The sequence below is a fragment of the Accipiter gentilis genome, chromosome W, assembly GCF_929443795.1.
Source record: "Accipiter gentilis chromosome W, bAccGen1.1, whole genome shotgun sequence".
Taxonomy (NCBI): Eukaryota; Metazoa; Chordata; class Aves; order Accipitriformes; family Accipitridae; genus Astur; species Astur gentilis.
Window position 1 is genome coordinate 31,668,764 of NC_064918.1, and position 19,807 is coordinate 31,688,570.

Sequence of the window (19,807 nt, forward strand, 5' to 3'; positions counted from 1 at the left end):
ACCCCACGCCAGAGCAGGTGGGTTCCCGAAGGAGGCTGTGACCCCGTGGGAACCCTGCGCTGGAGCAGGTTCCTGGCAGGACCTGCGGATCTGTGGAGAGAGGAGCCCACGGAGCAGGTTTTCTGGCAGGACTTGTGACCCCATGGGGGACTCATGCTGGAGCAGTGTGCTCCTGAAGGACTGCACACCGTGGAATGGACCCATGCTGGAGCAGTTCGTGAAGAACTGCAGCCCGTGGGAATGGCCCACATTGGAGAAGTTCGTGGAGGACGGTCTCCCATGGGTAGGACCCCATGCTGGAGCAGGGGAAGAGTGTGATGAGCCCTCCCCCTGAGGAGGTGAAGCGGCAGAAAGTAATGTGTGATGACCATAAACCCCATCCCTGTCCCCCTGTGCTGCTGGGGGGGCTTGGTGGTGAAATCCGGGAGTGAAGTTGTGCCCGGGAAGAAGGGAGGGGTGGTGGGAAGGTGTTCTGAGATTTCATTTTATTTCTCATTACCTTGCTCTGGTTGATTTGTAATAAATTGAGTTAATTTTCCCAAATTGAGTCTGTTTTGCCCGTGACGGTAATTAGTGAATGATCTCTCCTGTCCTTATCTCGACCCGCAAGGTTTTTGTTATATTTTTCTCTCCCCTGTCCAGCTGAGGATGGGGGAGTGATAGAACGGCTTTGGTGGGCACCTGGTGTTCAGCCAGGGTCTACCCATCACAACTTGTTAATAATAGAATGGATCTTTTTAGCTCACCAGGCCTGAAAAACCATATTTTCTCGAATTGAAATGATTTCAGAATTAATTATAAAGGGGAGACATCAGATTATTGAGATTTGTGGACAAGAACCACACTCGATTGTCATTCCTTTGACTCAAGGATATTTACAATGGTGTCTACAGAATAGCCTAGCTTTACAATTTGCTTTTGCAGATTTCGAAGGAAAGATAGATATTCATCTTCCTGCACACAAAATGTTTACCTTGCTACAGAATATACAACTAGAAGAAAAAGAATTGTGTGCAGAGTTACCTACTGATGGTCCTACAGTATTTACGGATGGCAGTGTAAAAACAGGAAAGGCAGTAGTAGTTTGGAAAGAAGGTCAGGTATGGAAAAATCACATTGTCACATGTGACGGCTCCCCCCAAGTGGTGGAACTTCAAGCTGTAATAGAAGTATTTAAAAAGTGGCAGGATGTTGAGGTCAATATTATTGCTGATTCTTTATACCTGGTAGGTGTAGTAAAACGTTTGAGACGGGCTTATTTGAAAGAAATTGATAACATCACATTGTTTGAAAAATTTAAGATGTTGCTATTTCTGTTAAACCAACAGACAAAGTGTTATTATATAATGCATGTGCGAAGTCACACCAGTTTGCCTGGATGGATCACAGAAGGGAATAAACCAGCTGATTTACTAGCTAATCCTGTATGGACCGGGCCACCCCCCAATAAACTTCTGCAGGCACGTGGAGCTCATAGTTTTTTCCACCAACCAGCGAAAGTATTAGCCAAACAGTTTCAAATTTCTATAGCAGATGCCGAAGCCATCATTCAATCCTGTGCTGAGTGCCAGAAATTATCTGGGCACGGAGATGGCGCTGTAAATCCTAGGGGTCTGCAATCCTTGCAATTGTGGCAGACTGATGTGACTCATGTTCCAGCTTTTGGAAAACTGTGTTATGTTCATGTTTCTGTTGATACATATTCCTTGATGGTATGGGCCACAGCACTTGCGGGCGAAACAAGTCAACATCTACAAACACACTTACGACAAGCATTTGCAGTAATGGGTGTCCCAGCCCAGATAAAAACAGATAATGGGCCATGTTTTATAGCATAACGGACTCAGGAATTTTTTCAGCAATGGGGAGTTACTTATATTACCGGCATTCCTCATTCTCCCACAGGGCAAGCTATAATCAAACGAACTCATAAAGTATTAAAAGATTTTTTAGAAAAACAAAAAATGGGGGAATTAAGGGAACCTCCTTCAAATAGATTCATGAAAGCAATATATGTGATGAATTTTTTGACTCTGCGTGGAGAGTCAGTTGTTCCCCCTGTAGTTCACCACTTTCAAACAATGAATAGTGGGATTCAAAATATTAATAATGGGTGGGAAGTCTGGGTTAAAAATATTGAGCGTCAGCAATGGGAGGGACCTTTTAAAGTAATAACGTGGGGCCGAGGTTATGCTTGTGTCATTACAGAAAATGGGCCAAAGTGGATTCCAACTAAATGGACGAAACCTTATGCTGAGATTGAAATGGAACACACTGACTGTAGTAAGCAGCATGACAGTGACACCGGTGATTGATACGCCATGGGACAGTAAGAATGTTTGGGTGTCACTAGCTATAGCTATTAAACAAACCTCTTTTTATGTGTCATTGGCATTACCTGAACAGTCTTTTATTCTTATGTATTTTATTACGTATAATGCTACTTTTACTGTGTTTAATTAATTGTGTTCATAGATCTTTGCAATAGGGGTAAGGCCATAGTTTTAGTTAAGAATCTAGAAACAGGGCAATGGGAAGGTCCATTTCCATTAATAATCTGGGGGCAAGATTATGCTTGTGTTTCCACAGATACAGGCCCACGATGGACTCCCGCTCGATTTGTACGACCATTATCATCTGGAACATCCCAGAGGGTGTGGCAATATGAATACCACCTCAACCAAAAACTAACGTGTAAGTCACCTTGGCCAACATAACAGGTCAAGATTCTCTGTGCATTGCAACCGCATCACAAAGCCCATGAACCAATAGACAGAATGGCTATGATTCGTGCAGCGCGCCTGGCCAGTGAGCGCATGCGTCATAGGCTCCCCATGTTGCAACTGAGGCGGATTTTGGCACCCGCTGGCCACGTGCGCTGAAATCCATTCCTCTGCAAATGTATAAATACCAGGATTTTCCAAAGAGCACTGGGCTGGTATACGGCAAGGCCATCATTGCCTCCATGGGGACGCCCACGCAAAGCTGGCACCTACCGATTGCTGGGCTAAGTTTGCGAAGCAAGATGGCAGAAGAATGTACGGATGGTCCATCTTCCTCATAGTCCTCAGATGGACGTAGTCATGGATACCGACGCAAACCAAAGAAAACATCTGCATGACCCTGGCTGACGTGATCGGACAAGATTGCTTATGCCTCAGTACAGTAACACCAAGCAATCCTTTTTTTCCACAGGTTTAATAGGGGGTCCCTGAATACCAATTGGTGTAGTGTTATCTGATGTACTGTTAGATATAGATAGTATTAGACACACAACCTTACAAAATAGAGCTGTTCTTAAATCATTAGTTAAAATAGTTTTGATTTATCTTGTAGTGGGTTTTTTGTTTGTTTTGTATTTTGTGTGCCTTGCAGGTTGCAATGTATTTAAAAGTTAATTGATAGATCAAGTAAGGCTGTGTTAATTGACGAAAAACAAAAAAAGGGGGAATTGTGGACACATATTTAGCTAACGGTCACAAGAGCATTCCAGACGCTTTTAGAAGGCCTTGAACAGAATAAACAAGAAGACAAAAAAAGAAAGATGCCAATTAGAAGAACAGAGGTGCACATTCCATGATAAAGGGAACTTGGCACAAAGAACCACGCATTCCACGATAAAGGGAACTTGGCACAAAGAACCTCAATTCGGCAGTTTATCTTGACCAATCAGACTGAGAAGAGTTTCGCATGTTTTAGTTGGTATAACCAATTATGTCCTATGTTTATACGCGTGGACAGAGTTAGTATAACCAATTATATCTTATGTTTATGCGCATGGACAGTATCGATGTAACCAATCATATTCTATGCTTGTGCACATGGACAGTGACTTTGCAGAATATGTGACTATAAGTATGTGTGTGTTTTAGCAATAAAGGGTCATTTGTCATCTGCTTTCAAGATTACAGGCGTCCATCTATTTCAATCTCCTCAAATTTTCCCCAATTTGAGTTTGTTTTGCCCATGTCTTTATCTTGACCCACGAGCTTTTCCATCTTATTTTCTCCTCCTGTCCTGCTGAGGAGGGGGGGTGAGAGCAGTTGGTGGATGTCTGGCAGGCAGCCAAGGTCAACCCACCACAGATCTACATCTGAATAGGAAAAATAGAAGTGTTGTAGTCTAGCTACCTTTGTTTCCCTGAGGTAATTGTCTATGTGGATGAGGTGTTTTTACACCCACCTTCAGCATGGATACAGGCCTCTTGGTGTACAATGATAATTCAGGTTTTGTTGAGGAAACTCTACTAGAGTAATTCCTCAGTCTGGTGGGTGGGCCATGGGCCTGCAGTGCTTCTCCCTGCCCAGCTGAGGCTGGAACACCAGCAGTTTTAACTTTCCAGGCACTCAGTAGTCATATGAGGCTGTTTGTAGAGAAGATTGTGTGGCTCCAGCAAAGTGGGATTTTATGAAACTGCAACTTCTGGAATACTTCACTGGTTTAGACAGTAGGAGCCTGAATTGCCATTTTCTGTATAGCCAAAGCTTCATGTATGAAAAAGCAAGGGTTTCTTCCCTCTTTGTTCTTTAGTATATCTGTATATTTGTTTTGTATGATGTTCAAATGTTATCTTCAGATATTTTGAACAATGTTCACATAGATTACCCTAAGACTTTCAAAGAGTTTCTCTTGACCTAGTAATAACTTTCTAATGACACATTTTGCCCACATTGTGGCCTACTATATGTAGTAAGAATTATTTCCAAGAAATCCTGTCTGCCTAAACCTACTTCTGTTTCCTTTGCAAGAATTTAATTTCTGTCTGGGACACAGGAATCTGAATTGTCTCATGCACTGGCCCAAGAGAAGTGGTTGTTCTTCATTGAAAAGTAATCCATAATTGCACCTGGTTATAGTATGTGACTGTAGAAGCCACCCAAGAAAAATGCTATATGGCTCCCAGCTCTGGACATAATACCCTAATGGCCACAAATGGGGTTTCATATGGAGATTTGAGCATCAGGAAAAAAAGAAAACTCTTGAGGAGTTAGATACAGAACAGACTAGTATGGGAGAATCAAAAGCACATAGATGAACTTCTTTGACATCACTTCCTCTACCATTTGAGAGTGTATGGGTACATATATGATGTCAGTCTATCTTACTGCTTGTTTTGCTGCAAGGACCTCATCCTATGACCATTCAGGATGTACATGTGCTAGTTTGCTCTAAGATGGAACAATCCATTAGTTTTCTGCCAGAGGAAACCTGGAAGGTGTAGCGGTCGCGGTGATGACTGTCGTGGTTTAACCCCAGCCAGCAACTAAGCACCACGCAGCCGCTCACTCACTCCCCCCCCCCATCCAGTGGGATGGGGGAGAAAATCGGGAAAAAAAAGAAGTAAAACTCCTGGGTTGAGATAAGAACAGTTTAATAGAACAGAAAAGAAGAAACTAATAATGATAATGATAACACTAATAAAATGACAACAGTAGTAATAAAAGGATTGGAATGTACAAATGATGCACAGGGCATTGCTCACCACCCGCCGATCAACAGCCAGCTAGTCCCCGGGCGGCGATTCCCCACCCCCACTTCCCAGTTCCTATACTAGATGGGACGTCACATGGTATGGAATACACCGTTGGCCAGTTTGGGTCAGGTGCCCTGGCTGTGTCCTGTGCCAACTTCTTGTGCCCCTCCAGCTTTCTCGCTGGCTGGGCATGAGAAGCTGAAAAATCCTTGACTATAGTCTAAACAATACTGAGCAACAACTGAAAACATCAGTGTTATCAACGTTCTTCGCATACTGAACTCAAAACATAGCACTGTACCAGCTACTAGGAAGACAGTTAACTCTATCCCAGCCGAAACCAGGACAGGAGGGAACCCAAGAGGGGTTGTTAGCGTCAAACCATCTTTGAACCCCGATCAGTGTGCCTATTGCATACAAGAGGGACATTGGAAAAATGCATGTCCTGAGTTAAAGAAGAAAGAACCAAGTGAGGACACCAATCTCATAATGCTGGAAGATTCAGATAGAGGAGGACTGGGGGAAAATATTATTGTTTCCCCAGCCAATCCCCTCATTCCAGTCAAGCTAGGGAATGAAACCATAAATTTTTTAGTGGATAGTGGAGCTACCCATTCTGTATTAACTAATCATGTAAGTCCACTAAGTGAAAACACAGTCCCTGTTGTTGGGACAACTGGAAAGAAAATTTTGAGGCCATTTTTGAAACTGACAGAATGTATAATTGGGAATACCAAATTAATTCACGAGTTTCTCTATATGCCAGAATGCCCTTTGCCACTATTGGGGCGGGATTTGTTATGTAAACTGAATGCTCAAATAACATTTTCCAGAGATTCTGTACAGTTACATATTCCCAAGGACACAGCTTGGAAAGCTCCAATTTGTTTAGTGACAGGACTTCAAATGTTGGAAGCTTCTGAGAACCATATACGAGACAAAGTGATGAATGTGGTAATTCCTTTAGTGTGGGTGACAGAAAAACCTGGACAATCAAAAGGGGTAAGCCCTTCAAAAATTGAACTAAAGCCTGGAGCACGTCCAGTAAGAAAAAAACAATATCCCATTAAATTGGATGCATGGAAATGATTAGAATACTTAATTAATGTCTTTTTGGAATACGGGCTATTGCGGGAATGTCAGTCTGAATATAATACTCCCATTTTACTAGTGAGAAAACCAAAAACACAAGAATATCAATTGGTACAAGACCAATAAATCAGCAATAAATCAGATAATGTTAGATATACATCTGGTGGTATCCAATCCATATACTCTTCTTACAACAATACCTGAAACTAATGTTTGTTTTACAGTTTTGGATTTGAAAGATGCCTTCCTCTGTATCCCAATAGATGAACAAAGCCAAAACCTGTTTGCCTTCAAATGGGAGAATCCATCAACTGGGAAGAAGGTGCAACTGTGCTGGACAGTGCTTCCACAAGGATTTAAAAACAGTCCCACACCATTTGGTAATGTATTGGCTAAGGAACTGGACCAATGGCAAGGTAAAAATCAGGGTATAACCTTGCTACAGTATGTTGATGATATTCTGATTGGAACAGATAGAGAAGTTTGCATACAGGCAACAATAGAGTTACTGAACTTTTTGGGCCTCACAGGATATCGTTTCCCAAAGAAAGGCACAAATTACCAAGGAACAAGTACAATACCTGGGGTTTGAGATGTTCCAAGGCCAGAGGATGTTGGAGATTGAATGAAAAGAAGCCATCTGTAGAATTGTAGTCCCAAAGTCAAAGAAGGCACTCAGAGGTTTCCTGGGAATGGTGGGTTGGTGTCAAATATGGATACCAAATTTTGGTCTCTTGGCCAAACCTTTGTATGAAGCCATAAAGGGACCAGGAGAGTTCCTAGAATGGACTCCAGAATGTAAAACTGGATTTGACAGTATCAAGGAACAGTTAATGAGTGCTCCTGCAATAGGCCTACCGAATCTAAACAAACCTTTTCAATTATATGTGCATGAGAGACAACAGGTGACGCTAGGAGTACTAACCCAATTGCTTGGGGAATGGAAACGGCCTGTAGCTTACTTTTCAAAACAGCTCGATGAAGTAAGCAAAGGCTGGCCAAGCTATCTAAGGGCTGTTGCAGCCACTACATTGCAGAAATTATTGCTCTAACATGACCCTTGAAACTGGAAAAGGACAGAGAAAGTATGCTTTTTGGAGTGATCCATGCTAACAGAGCAATATGGAAGGAAAGAGGATTGTTAAATACACAAGAAACTCCTATTACATATGGACAAGAAATTTTAAAATTGTTACAGGCTGTTTTAAAACCACAGGAAGTGGCGGTAATACACTGCAAAGCCCATCAAAAAGGCCACGATAGAGTCACCCAAGGAAATCGGAAAGCCGATTTAAAAGCAAAGAAAGCAGCTCTGCAAGGACAAGTCATCAGAGCGCTGATACCAAATAATAAAATAGTTATAGATTTGCCACAATATTTAGCACCAGTAAAAGGTTGATAAACAATGAATATGGTAATTATGCTAATTTACAATGTATAAATGAATGACTGTTTTAGTGCCGGGTGTGCTAGCTTTGCTGGGTGTATTGGGTTTGTGTGGCAAGGTTTTGGTAGTGGGGGGGGTTACAAGGGTGGCTTCAGTGAGAAGCTGCCGGAAGCTTCCCCTATCTCTGACAGAGCCAATACCAGACAGCTCTAAGATGGACACGCCACCAGCCAAGGCCGAGCCAATCAGCAATAGTGGTAGTGCTTCTGTGACAACATATTTAAGAAGGAAAAAAAGTTGCAGGAGACACAGAAACGGCAGCCAGAGAGAGGAGTGAGAACATGTAAGAGAAACAACCCTGCAAACACCAAGGTCAGCGAAGAAGGAGGGGGAGGAGGTGCTCCAGATGCCAGAGCAGAGATTCCCCTGCAGCCTGTGGTGAAGACCACAGTGAGGCAGGTTGTCCCCCTGCAGCCCATGGAGGTCCACAGTGGAGCAGATCTCCACCTGCAGCCCATGGAGGACCCCATGCCAGAGCAGATGGGTGCCCAAAGGAGGCTGTGACCCCGTGGGAACCCCGCACTGGAGCAGGCTCCTGGCAGGACCTACCTGTGGATCTGTGGAGAGAGGAGCCCATGCTGGAGCAGGTTTGCTGGCAGGACTTGTGACCCTGTGGGGGACCCACACTGGAGCAGTCTGTCTCTGAAGGACTGTACCCCGTGGAAGGGACTCACGCTGGAGCAGTTCATGAAGAACTGCAGCCCATGGGAAGGACCCACATTGGAGAAGTTCGTGGAGGACTGTCTCCCATGAGAGGGACCCCACGCTGGAGCAGGGGAAGAGTGTGATGAGTCCTACCCCTGAAGAGGATGGAGCAGCAGAGATAATGTGTGATGAACTGACTATAAACCCTATTCCCTGTCCCCCTGCACCACTGGAGGAGGTAAGTAGAGAAGTTGTGCCCGGGAAGAGGGGAGGGGTGGAGGGAAGGTGTTTTGAGATTTGGTTTTATTTCTCATTACGCTACTCTGGTTGATTGGTAATAAATTGAGTTAATTTTTCCCCAAGTTGAGTCTGTTTTGCTCGTGATGGTAATTGGTGAGTGATCTCTCCTGTCCTTATCTTGACCCATGAGCCCTTTGTTGTATTTTCTCTCCCCTGTCCAGCTGAGGAGGGGGAGTGATAGAACAGCTTTGGTGGGCACCTGGCATTCAGCCAGAGTCAACCCACTACACTGGGATACCTCCTAGCACCCCTTTCTGCACAGAACCGGCAATAAATAGCTAATACCTTGACTCTGTGTGTTATTGGCTTGCACATTGTGTGAACAATCCCACAAATTTTGGGACAACAACAGGTTTATCATGGTTTAACCCCAGCCAGCAACTAAGCACCACGCAGCCACTCTATCACTCCCCCTCCTTCACTGACCTTGGTGTCTGCAGGGTTGTTTCTCTTACATGTTCTTGCTCCTCTCTCAGGATTCAGTTTCTGTTCTGCAGCAACTTCTTTTCCTTCTTAAATATGTTATCCTGGAGGCGCTGCTACTGTCGCTGATTAGCTTGGCTTTGGCCAGCGGCAGGTCCGTCTTTGAGCTGGCTAGTATTGGCTCTGTTGGAGATAGGGGAAGCTTCCAGCAGCTTCTCACAGAAGCCACCCCTGTAGCCCCCCCCGCTACCAAAACCTTGCCAGGCAAACCCAATACAGGGATCCACCTTTCCCAATGGAGAAAATGCGTATTTGGGTGTAAGCTGATGGAACTGACTGAGAGGGCTTTAAGCTCGAATCAATGGGGGAAGGAGATAAGCCTAGGGTTGGCACGGCATCACCTGATCATGGCAATGCTAGTGGGAACATTTACACTGCTTCTAGGAGCACAGAGGGCTCAGGAGGGTATCTGAAATGTTCGTATGCCAACACAGGCAGTACTGTCGCCTCAAGCCTTCAAAAGACTAATTAAGAAATAAGAAGGCAGTGATAGCTTAAAGAAAAAAAACAAAACTAAAACATGAGAAGTGTGGTATTTTTGCTATTCAAGGACTGTTTAGATTATGTGTACTCAAGGTAAAGCTTAACTAGTTTAAGATTCTGCTTACAACAGAGGATGCTTAAAGAGTCACAGACTTGCTAATTAAGGACATACATCCTCCTTTGGCATTGAGAAAGGAGGGGTTGGCAAGAGAAACAAAGACCCTGGTGTCCTCAGATGATGCATGACCATAAAAGGACAAAAGGAGTAGGGGTATTCTTCGAAGACCACCACTTAGGTGTAGAAGACTCTGGGATGATTGCTCAAGAGAACAACAGGTCATGCTTGCTCAACATAATGAATATGCAATAGTTAGGCGGAACATAAATCTCAGTAGGTGTGCTCGATTTGCAGAAATCTTCCACCTTGCACCCTGCGCAGAATAAAGCAATGTCTCCTCTCTAAACATACTTTGTGTGTTTCAGGAGTTACTTTCTGATCAGGTAACAGTATGAGAAACAGAGAGGATGAACTGGAAGCATTGGCTAGTTCCCAGAACTATGATATCATTGGTATTAGTGAGACTTGGTGGAATGATTCCCATGACTGGAGTGCTGGGATGGAGGGATAGGCTGGGCAGGCGAGGTAGAGGTATTGCTGTGAGAGACTGAAAGAGTTAATGTCTCAAACATTGTGGTGGAGCAAGTTCTGCATAACAACAAACCTGCATAACAAAGAACCACAGGTGAAGAAGCCAGTCAGCTGAGGACATGCCAGAGGATGCAAAATTTGTGTTCTGATATACTGAGCAGGGCAGCTCACTATATATGGCCAACTATCAAACAAGGGTCATGCCTGCAGGGAGGGAGAAGTTACTCCCCAAACGACCCCCAAGCCCACTGACCCATTTCCCGAAGGTTCTGAAAGCACAAACCACACATGACAACTAATTAGCCTAATGAATTCGAGTGCCCGCCCAAAGGAGGGGCAAGGAGATGATAAAAGGACACAAACTGAAGCCCCACACCCGCACACCCACTGGAACTGGACGTCTAGGCTGACTGGATCAACTCTGGACCCAGGGCCAGTGAAGTCTTCCTCTTTTTTTTCTCTTTTCTCTGTCTCTCTCTTTCTCTTCCCCCCCCCCTACACTTCATCCCTTTAGACACAAAACTGTTGACCAAGTCTGGGACTAGGAGTGGATCTAGCCACCCCTAGGCTCATCTCTGAGAAGGAGTCTAGAAAGCAAGGGGGTCTACTCTGATCCTCGTGACCCAACGGGAGGGCTCTCATTTTCTTCTCTGAATTGATACATATGGTTACTGCGAGTTATACAGTTTATTGATGTAGTTTCATGCCAATTCTTGTTGTGAAAAACCACGCCACCTACTGATACACCTTCCAAGTTCAGGCTGCTTCTGCCATGAATAAAACGTTCAACTGATCGTTTGGTGTCGCTTCACCTTAATTTAGCCCGAGGGAATTCCAAACTCACCACGACCCCTCCCTGGTCTGTCCAGCACAGTTTGTGACAGTTGCACTATATGTAAGGGAGAGGTTTGTACAGCCCTTACAGTTAGCGATGATGCGGTGGAGAGCCTCTGGGTGAGGATTAGGGTGATGGAAAACAAAGGAGATGTTGTAGTGCGTGTCTGTTGTGTCCGGTCACTTTCAATATATTGAACTACCACAATTACGGATGCACAAATAGCGCACTGTACTTTCAGTTTAGCTGCATTCAACAATCTAGAATTACCAGACTTAAGGAGTTTGGTTGCATTCAATGAACTATCATGACTACATTAATGAACAGTAGAGTTTATTAAAGCAACAGGAGTACAGATTCTTTTGGATTGCCAGTGATAAACACACTGTCTGCAAAACATGTGCAAATAATAATACAGTCGACTACAAGCACATTAAATTATGGAAGAAAAGAGCTCTAAAGATTTCTAAGTTTCCCAGGGAAGCACTCGGTATAACCGAGGGTTCAAATCTTACCTAATAGGCATCCCTATAGGGAGGAAGACAGGTTCAGCCTATCGACTGATCCCAGAAGTCAGCAATGTCCTCCTGACTTGTCTATGATGGTCTCTTCCCTAACATTCCTCCTCACTTAAGTCCTTTTATCCTATTTTATTTTTGGGTGGAGCTTGAGTGACTGTAGTCATACATGCCTTTATTATGATTGGTGTAAAATCTCCTCGCTTTACTTTTAAAGGTATAAGCTAGAGAAAATTCAGAGCACATGCTTAGTGAGGGGTGGTCACACCTTGAAGGTGGGTAGCTTTTGGGATGGAGGTATGTTTTGCTATTATAATGAGATTATAATGAGCATAGTTCACCCAGAGTGTAGGGTTTAAGGATTAATCCGTGCGGGGCCCGGACGACGGAACACCAATGTGATGATTAAAGTCGCCAGTTTATTGAGCTTAGCTAATCATTTTTATACAATTCTCTAAGTTGTTGAGAGACTTTGATTGGCTACTACATGCAAGCACTTGGTGTCCACACGGACAAGCATAAGCGGTGATTGGTTACATCGGTACTGTCCACGCGCACAAGCATAAGCGGTGATTGGTTACATTGGTACTGTCCACGCGCACAAACACAAGACATAATTGGTTGTGTTAATTAAAGCATACAAGACTTGTCTTAGTCCAATTGGTCAAGATAAGCCCCTGAATTGAGGTTGTTTGTGCCAGGTTCCCTTTATCGTGGAATGTGCGCCTGTGTTTTCCTAATTGGGATCTTTCTTCTTCTATCTTCTTATTTATTGTGTTCAAGGCCTTCTAAAGGCGCCTGGAACAGTCTTGTGACCATGAGCTATTTTCAGGCCCAATAACTAAGTTCCATATAACTGAACCCTACACCAGAGAACATGATTTAGCGTGTGACTACTCCAGAACTGGGCACTTATGATATAAATCAGAAGTAAGGCCATAGCGTTGACAGAACCCCATTTCTTCACCTCCTTGCTTCAGTGGATTCAATGCAGGGACCTCCCATTCTTGTTCTAGTAGTTCTAGTTCCCTATCCCTGAGATGATATCACAGAGCCTGGCTGCGGTGCTTCCACTATGCTCCATCCTCCGTGTTGCTTCTTTTAGAGTCAGCATACCAAGCTCCCCTGGTATTGCTAACCTCTAAGGTTATGTTGCTTAGGGAATTATTATGGAACAGATTTCTTGCATATCCACTGCATTCCACCCTGGAGGTTTACCTTCCCTTAAGAGGAGGGGGACACACATCAATAAGTCACCTCCAGCAATATTTCCACTGTGTGTACTACCAATCGCCCAGCCAGGATTTAAGCACTGATGAATTATTCTATAGGAGAAATTTCTGCATTAGTAGCTGTGGCAGTACACTTCCCCCGCCCCCCCCCCCCATCCCGCCAGCAGGAAATGAAACTTCTCCAGGCAGGGAGAAGGGGAAGGAAAAAAAACCCTAAACGCTAGAGGCCGCAGGTTGAAATTTGAACTGGCCAATCGAGACGTGCCAGGTACACTGAGGTGACCTTATTGGCCAATAGGGATTAAAATGACCACAGGTCAGATTCGACAGGGGAATAAACGGGGTCCCACCGGAGGACATGTTGGAATCAGTCCTCCTCAGAGCAGCGGGTCTGCAGTCGGGGACTCCCCCTCAGGTCAGGGCACCACCCAAGGTAACTCCTCAAGGGAGAGAGCCCTCATCTTTTAGGTGAGTGATATGCACATTTTGAGTCATCACTTTTAAGGATTCTTAAGTCGGCTGTGTAGTATTAATTCCCCTTACATCATTGAGCCTGTGGTTTATAAAATGTTACCGGAGTTCTAACTAACTTTTTACTGAAGAATAAATCTGAGTTTTAACACTTATTGGATTTGGTTGTGCGTGCATCCTTGTCCTTATGGGAGATTCCAAATTCCCAGGCATCAACTGGGAATACCGTACTGCTGTGACGAGCAAGTCTGAGAAATTCCTGAAGTTTGTGGAAGATAACTTCTTGTCACAAGTACTCTGTGAGCCAACTAGGAAAGATGCCCTCCTAGACTTGTTGTTTGTGAGTAGAGAAGGACTCATGGGGGATGTGATGGTAGGTGGCTGTCTTGGCTACAGTGATTGCAAAATAGTTGAGTTTAAAATTTTTAGTGTAGTGAGAAAAAAGGTTAGCAGAGTTGCTACCCTGGATTTCAAGAGAGCAAACTTTAAGCTACTCGGGGAGTCACTTAGGTGAGTCTCCTGAGAATCTGCCTTTGAGGGCTTAGGAGTCCACAAGTGCTGGTCAGTTTTTAAGAACCACCTTTTAGAAGCACAGGAGCAGGCAATCCCCTTGTGTTGAACGTTAAGCAAGGGGGGCAGAAGACCAGCTCGGCTGAACAGGGAACTCGTGGCACTCAAGACGAAAAAGAAATTGTATGATCTCTGGAAGCAAGGTCAGGCTTCGCAGAAAGATTACAGAGCTGTGGTTCGTTTATGCAGGGAGAAGACACGAAAGACCAAAGCCAAACTAGAGCTGAAATTGGCCCGTGTTGTGTCAGACAACACGAAAGGCTTTTTAAAGTACGTTAATAGCAAGAGGAGGTCTAAGGAAAACATTGGACTGATACTTGTTGAAGATGGCCACCTGACTAATGGGGATGAAGAAAAAGCAGAGGCATTCAATGCTTTTTTTTTTTTGCCTCAGTCTTTAATAATACTGATAGACCTTGGGCTGCCTGGTCCTCTGAGTCGGAGGACCACGAGTGTGGGAACTGTGACTTTCCATTTGTAGACACTGAAATTGTAAGGGATCAGCTGAATGTTCTTAAGTCCATGGGGCCTGATGGGATTCATCCCAGAGTACTGAAGGAGCTAGAGGATGTTATGGCAGGACCCCTCTTGGTCACCTACCAAAGGTCTTGGGAGTCTGGGGAGGTCCCTGCTGGCTGGAAGCTGTGGCCACGTGCTCCCCCCCTTTTCTGCTTAAGCAATAGCCACAAGTGGTGGTCGTGATGGCTGCATCTGGCTTAAGTTGGACTCTGGGGAGACAGATAACAACACAATAGATAAGGGCTATAAATCTTGCTCAACAGCTGAGGGCTAGTTGAGCATGCACCAACCGAAATACGGCTGGTATGCAACTATGACTACAAGTCAATCATCCTACTCCATAAATAGTGGACAGCCCAGGGCCTGTTGAGCTCTCCTGCACGGCAGTGGGCTGCATGCCAGGATCTCCCCTTGAGTAGGGACGCCTCTCAAGGTTACTCCTTGAGGTTGAGAGAATCCCTATCGCGTCAGATACTCAGTAAGTGAATTGGGAATAAGAGCACTGAAACTTTGAAATCTTAGTGAAGTGATATAAAGGGTTGATTGTGCATATATAATCCTTTAGACGTAAACCATTGACCAAGTCTGGGACGTAAGTATGGATCTAGCCACACCTAAACTCCCCTTTGAGGAGTTTAGAACACAAGGGGGTCTATTCTGAACCTCGTGACTCAATGGGAGGGTCTCCCTGACAGTTTCGTCTGACCCTGTCCTCTATGCAGTAAATACTCAAGCGTACCTTGCCATCGAATCTTGTTAAACCACTGTCACGTTTACTATCAAACTTTGTTAAATCGCTGTTTTATATCAACAAACATATTGCTGCTTCTCTCTTATGAGTGAACTGCGTCACTCCCTCTGCGACAGAAGCTACCCAACATTATTCCACTTTACAAGAAGGGCATGAGGGAAGACCCAGGAAACTACAGACCTGTTAGTCTAACCTCAGTTCCTGGAAAAATTATGGAGAAGATCATACTGGGTGCTATTGAAAGGCATTTAAAGAACAATGCAATCCTCAGGCAGAGTCAACATGGGTTTACAAAGGGAAAGTCCTGTTTAACTAATTTAATATCCTTCTATAACAAGGTCACCTGCCTAGTGGATGAAGGGAAGGCGATGGATGTAGTTTTTCCTGGATTTAAAGTAAGGCTTTTGGTACTGTCCCTCACAGCATCCTTCTGGACAAGTTGTCCAACTGTGAGATGAGCAGGTATACGGTGTGCTGGGTGAAGAACTGCCTGAACAGCAGGGCTCAAAGGGCTGTAGGGAATGGGGCTGCATCCGGCTGGTGGCCAGTCACCAGTGGTTTTCCTCAGGGCTCAATTCTAGGGCCAGTTTTGTTCAATATATTTATCAACGATCTGGATGCAGGAGTTGAATGCACCATTAGCAAGTTTGCTGATGATACCAAACTGGGAGGTGCTGTTGACTCTCTTGAGGGGCAAGAGGCCTTGCAGAAGGATCTAGATAGATTGGAGCATTGGACAATCATCAGTGGCATGGAATTTAACAAGAACAAATGCTGGGTTCTGCACCTGTGACAGAGTCACACAGGGCACAAATATAGATTGGGAGAGGAGTGGCTGGAGAGGAGCCCTGCAGAAAGGGATCTGGGGGTGCTGGCTCACAGCAGGCTCAATATGAGTCAGCAGTGTGCCCTGGCAGCCAGGAGGGCAAACCGCATCCTGGGGTGCATCAAACGCAGTATAACCAGCCCGTCAAAAGAGGTGATTATCCTGCTGTATTTAGCCTTGGTGTGGCCTCACCTTGGGTATTGTGTGCAGTTCTGAGCCCCACAATTTAAGAAGGATGTTAAGGTCCTTGAATGTGTCCAGAGGAGGGCAACAAAGCTGGTGAAAAGGCTGGAAGGCATGTCCTATGAGGAGCGGCCAAGGACTCTGGGTTTGTCTAGTTTGGAGAAAAGGAGGCTGAGGGGTGACCCCATTGCTCTCTACAGCTTCCTGAGGAGGGGAAGTGGGGAGGGAGGTGCTGATCTCTTCTCCCTGGTATCCTGTGACAGGATGCGTGGGAATGGCTCAAAGCTGCATCAGGGGAGAGTCAGACTAGATATTAGGAAGCATTTCTTTACTGAGAGAGTGGTCAAACACTGGAACAGGCTTCCTAGGGAGGTGGTCGATGCCCCATGCCTATCAGTGTTTAAGAGACATTTGGACAATGCCCTTAGCAACATGCTTTAACTTTTGGTCAGCCCTGAAGAGGTCAGGCAGTTGGACTAGATGATTGTAGATCCCTTCCAACTGAACTATTCTATTCTATTCCATTCACACATACACACTACAAGTCACTACAAATTACAATTGCTTGTTCTCCCCCCCCAAGTTGAATTTGTGCAACTGCATCTTTAAGGTGATGTTGCCATCCGTGATATGAGGAGGTACTAATTGAAGTTTTGGACTCACTGGCCCAAGTGCAAATTCATAGTTGAGTTTTAAGAAGTCCATTCAATTGTTCAATAATATCATTGGACTGAGGATTATAAGGGATGTGGAAAATCTACCTAATTCCTCAGGCTTCATCCCATCTCTGTATATCTTTATTTTGAAAATGTGATCCACTGTCTGATTGAAAATCAGAGGGTAGAGGTAGATGTGTAAACGATTGTCCTAATCCAAAAATTTCATATTTTTGCACTATCTTGAAGGCACAGGTAGGCCATACCTAAACTGCTGATAATCTCTACTCTGGTTAAAATGTATTCCCGTTTAACTGGAGTTTGGGGTAGGGGTCCTAAAAAATCTATTAGCCACAAGGACCACAAGTATTTACCTTCCCTCAAATTGGCCCATTGTTGCCTAGCCAAAAATTTGGCTCTGGCTTCTGCACAGAAAGGGCAGCTAACTACAAAGTCTAGGCATTGTACTTTGGAATTGAGCCACCCTTGGAGGCCAACCTGTTGCTATAAATCCAGGGCACCTGTAAGTCCTAAGCATTCATGTAGCCAACCCAGAATCATGCGAACAGACATGGAGAGAATATAGATGTTATGTGAAAGAACAATGTCACTGTTCTTTATAGGTTCTTTAGTCAAGCAATCTACTTCATGGTTCCATCCGGATCCTAGATCTGTGCATTTTGTATGTGCTGATACATGCCCTATTTGAAGAGTATTCCTATCATCCTGCTTCGGTCTAGCTATTAAATATGGCTGTTCCCACAGTTCTTTTCCCCACTCTTCCCATCCTTCAGCTTTCCAGTATGGGAGCCAATACCACATAGGAATCAGTGTATATTGTGCCAACACCCCTTTTGGCAGCTAACACTACCACCTGGAGCTCAGCCAATTGAACTAATCCCTCTGGCTCCTTTGTTTCAGATGTCCTGTCCAAGGGCGCAAGAGGGCAGCCCTTCCCTTCCATTCTCCTTTAACCCTTTTAGCTGATCCATCTGTAAAACAGACATTATACCAAACCTTGCTATGCTTTTGTAAATCAGGTGGGGGTGGCACATTTTGAATGGGTGAGGGCAACACATCAAGGGGTTGCTCAGCACCCCCTTGCCATTGGATATTGTACTCTACCAATTTCCCTCTAAGTCCTGTTCTCCCCTCGACCTATTCGCAATATGCTATGTACATTACCATCTTCTGGATTGTACTGGAGTGTGCAGTTCCCTGAGGAATGGGAGCAGACTCTTTGATTCTTTTGAGGATGGGGAACGGGTTCTGTATTTCTAAGGGTGCATCTAATGTAATGGGTTCATTATCTAATAGGGCTACATAAGTAGCCAGCAGCGATTTTTCCCAGGGTGAATAATGCGATTGTGAACCTTGCCACCCCTTTGACCCAAACAGTATGGGAGTTAATTGGGCCTTATTGGGAGCTTGTTGCCACAATCCCCATTGATATCCTTTTTCTGTGAGTCCTATATGTAAGCTAAAAGAGGCCCCTGGTATTATTTGGCTCATAGCCTGATATTCTAAAACATTGCATATTAATAAACGAAGTGTCTCTTCGTGAGGAACTGTCCATTCCCAGGTAGCATGCTTCTTCAACAGACTGTATGAGGGTTGAGCAATTATACTAAACCCTGCAATATGGGCTTGCCAGAATCCTGAAGTTCCTAGGGCTTGTCAGAGCTCCTTCTTATTGGAGGGTGAGCTCAACTCAGATATTTGCTGCAAGATATCAGAGGGAATACACTGCCTGCCACTTTGCCAAGTTATGCCTAAAAATTGAACTGTTTGGCTAGGTCCCTGTTGTTCAGCTCCAGGGGTAGTAATTCTCTTATTTTCCAGATGGACTAGGATGCGACCACGCATTATTACAAAATTATCACTAGGAAAGCAAATATATAATATATATATTACAAGAATAAATCAAATATATGTCTATTACAAGTTATTACAGAATTCCAACTAGTGAAGCAAGTATATACTTACAAACCTTTACCTGTGTGCGTGCCTATAAATTTATTATGTGAGGTGTTACTGGTATGACATTCACCAAACTGCTCCCAGGAGTAGGCTAATTGATGATGGGAAGTCTCTCTTCAAAGATGGTCCACGTCATAGTGTCCCCAGCGAGGGCTGGGTTTGTCCAGGAGATCTCGTGCAGAGAAGCTCTTGCAGAGGGACTTGTGCAGAGAAGCTCATTTTGGGTAGATAGCAAGTTACTTTTTATATCTTGTTGGTGTAGATGCATAAGGGGGCATGGGACATCACTTCCTGGAATAATTGTTGCTGACTCCTGTTTTCCTGGAAGGTCAGTTCGTTATGACAGTTTCTTTGTCCTGCATCCATCAGGGTTTCTTTGTCCTGCCAACTACTCCCTGTCAAGGAGGTTTGGCTGAGCTTATCAAGGATGTCTTGGGGCTCTCGGCTAAGGAGCGCTCTAGCGCCTGGGACAGTAGCTGACAAGACCTGGGCGGGGCCAAGAGCAACGGCGGCCAAGCCCCCACATGTATAAAAGAGGCCCCTAGGGAGCGCGAGCGACCAGGGCAGGCAAACAGGGTGTAGTGTGGCAGTCTGCACGTAAGGGCACGCAGGAAGGGCGCTGTAACTCTGCCAACCTGACCAGGGAGCAATGGTCTCTACCTGGCAGAAGGCCATGGCCTCTCTAAACTCTGCA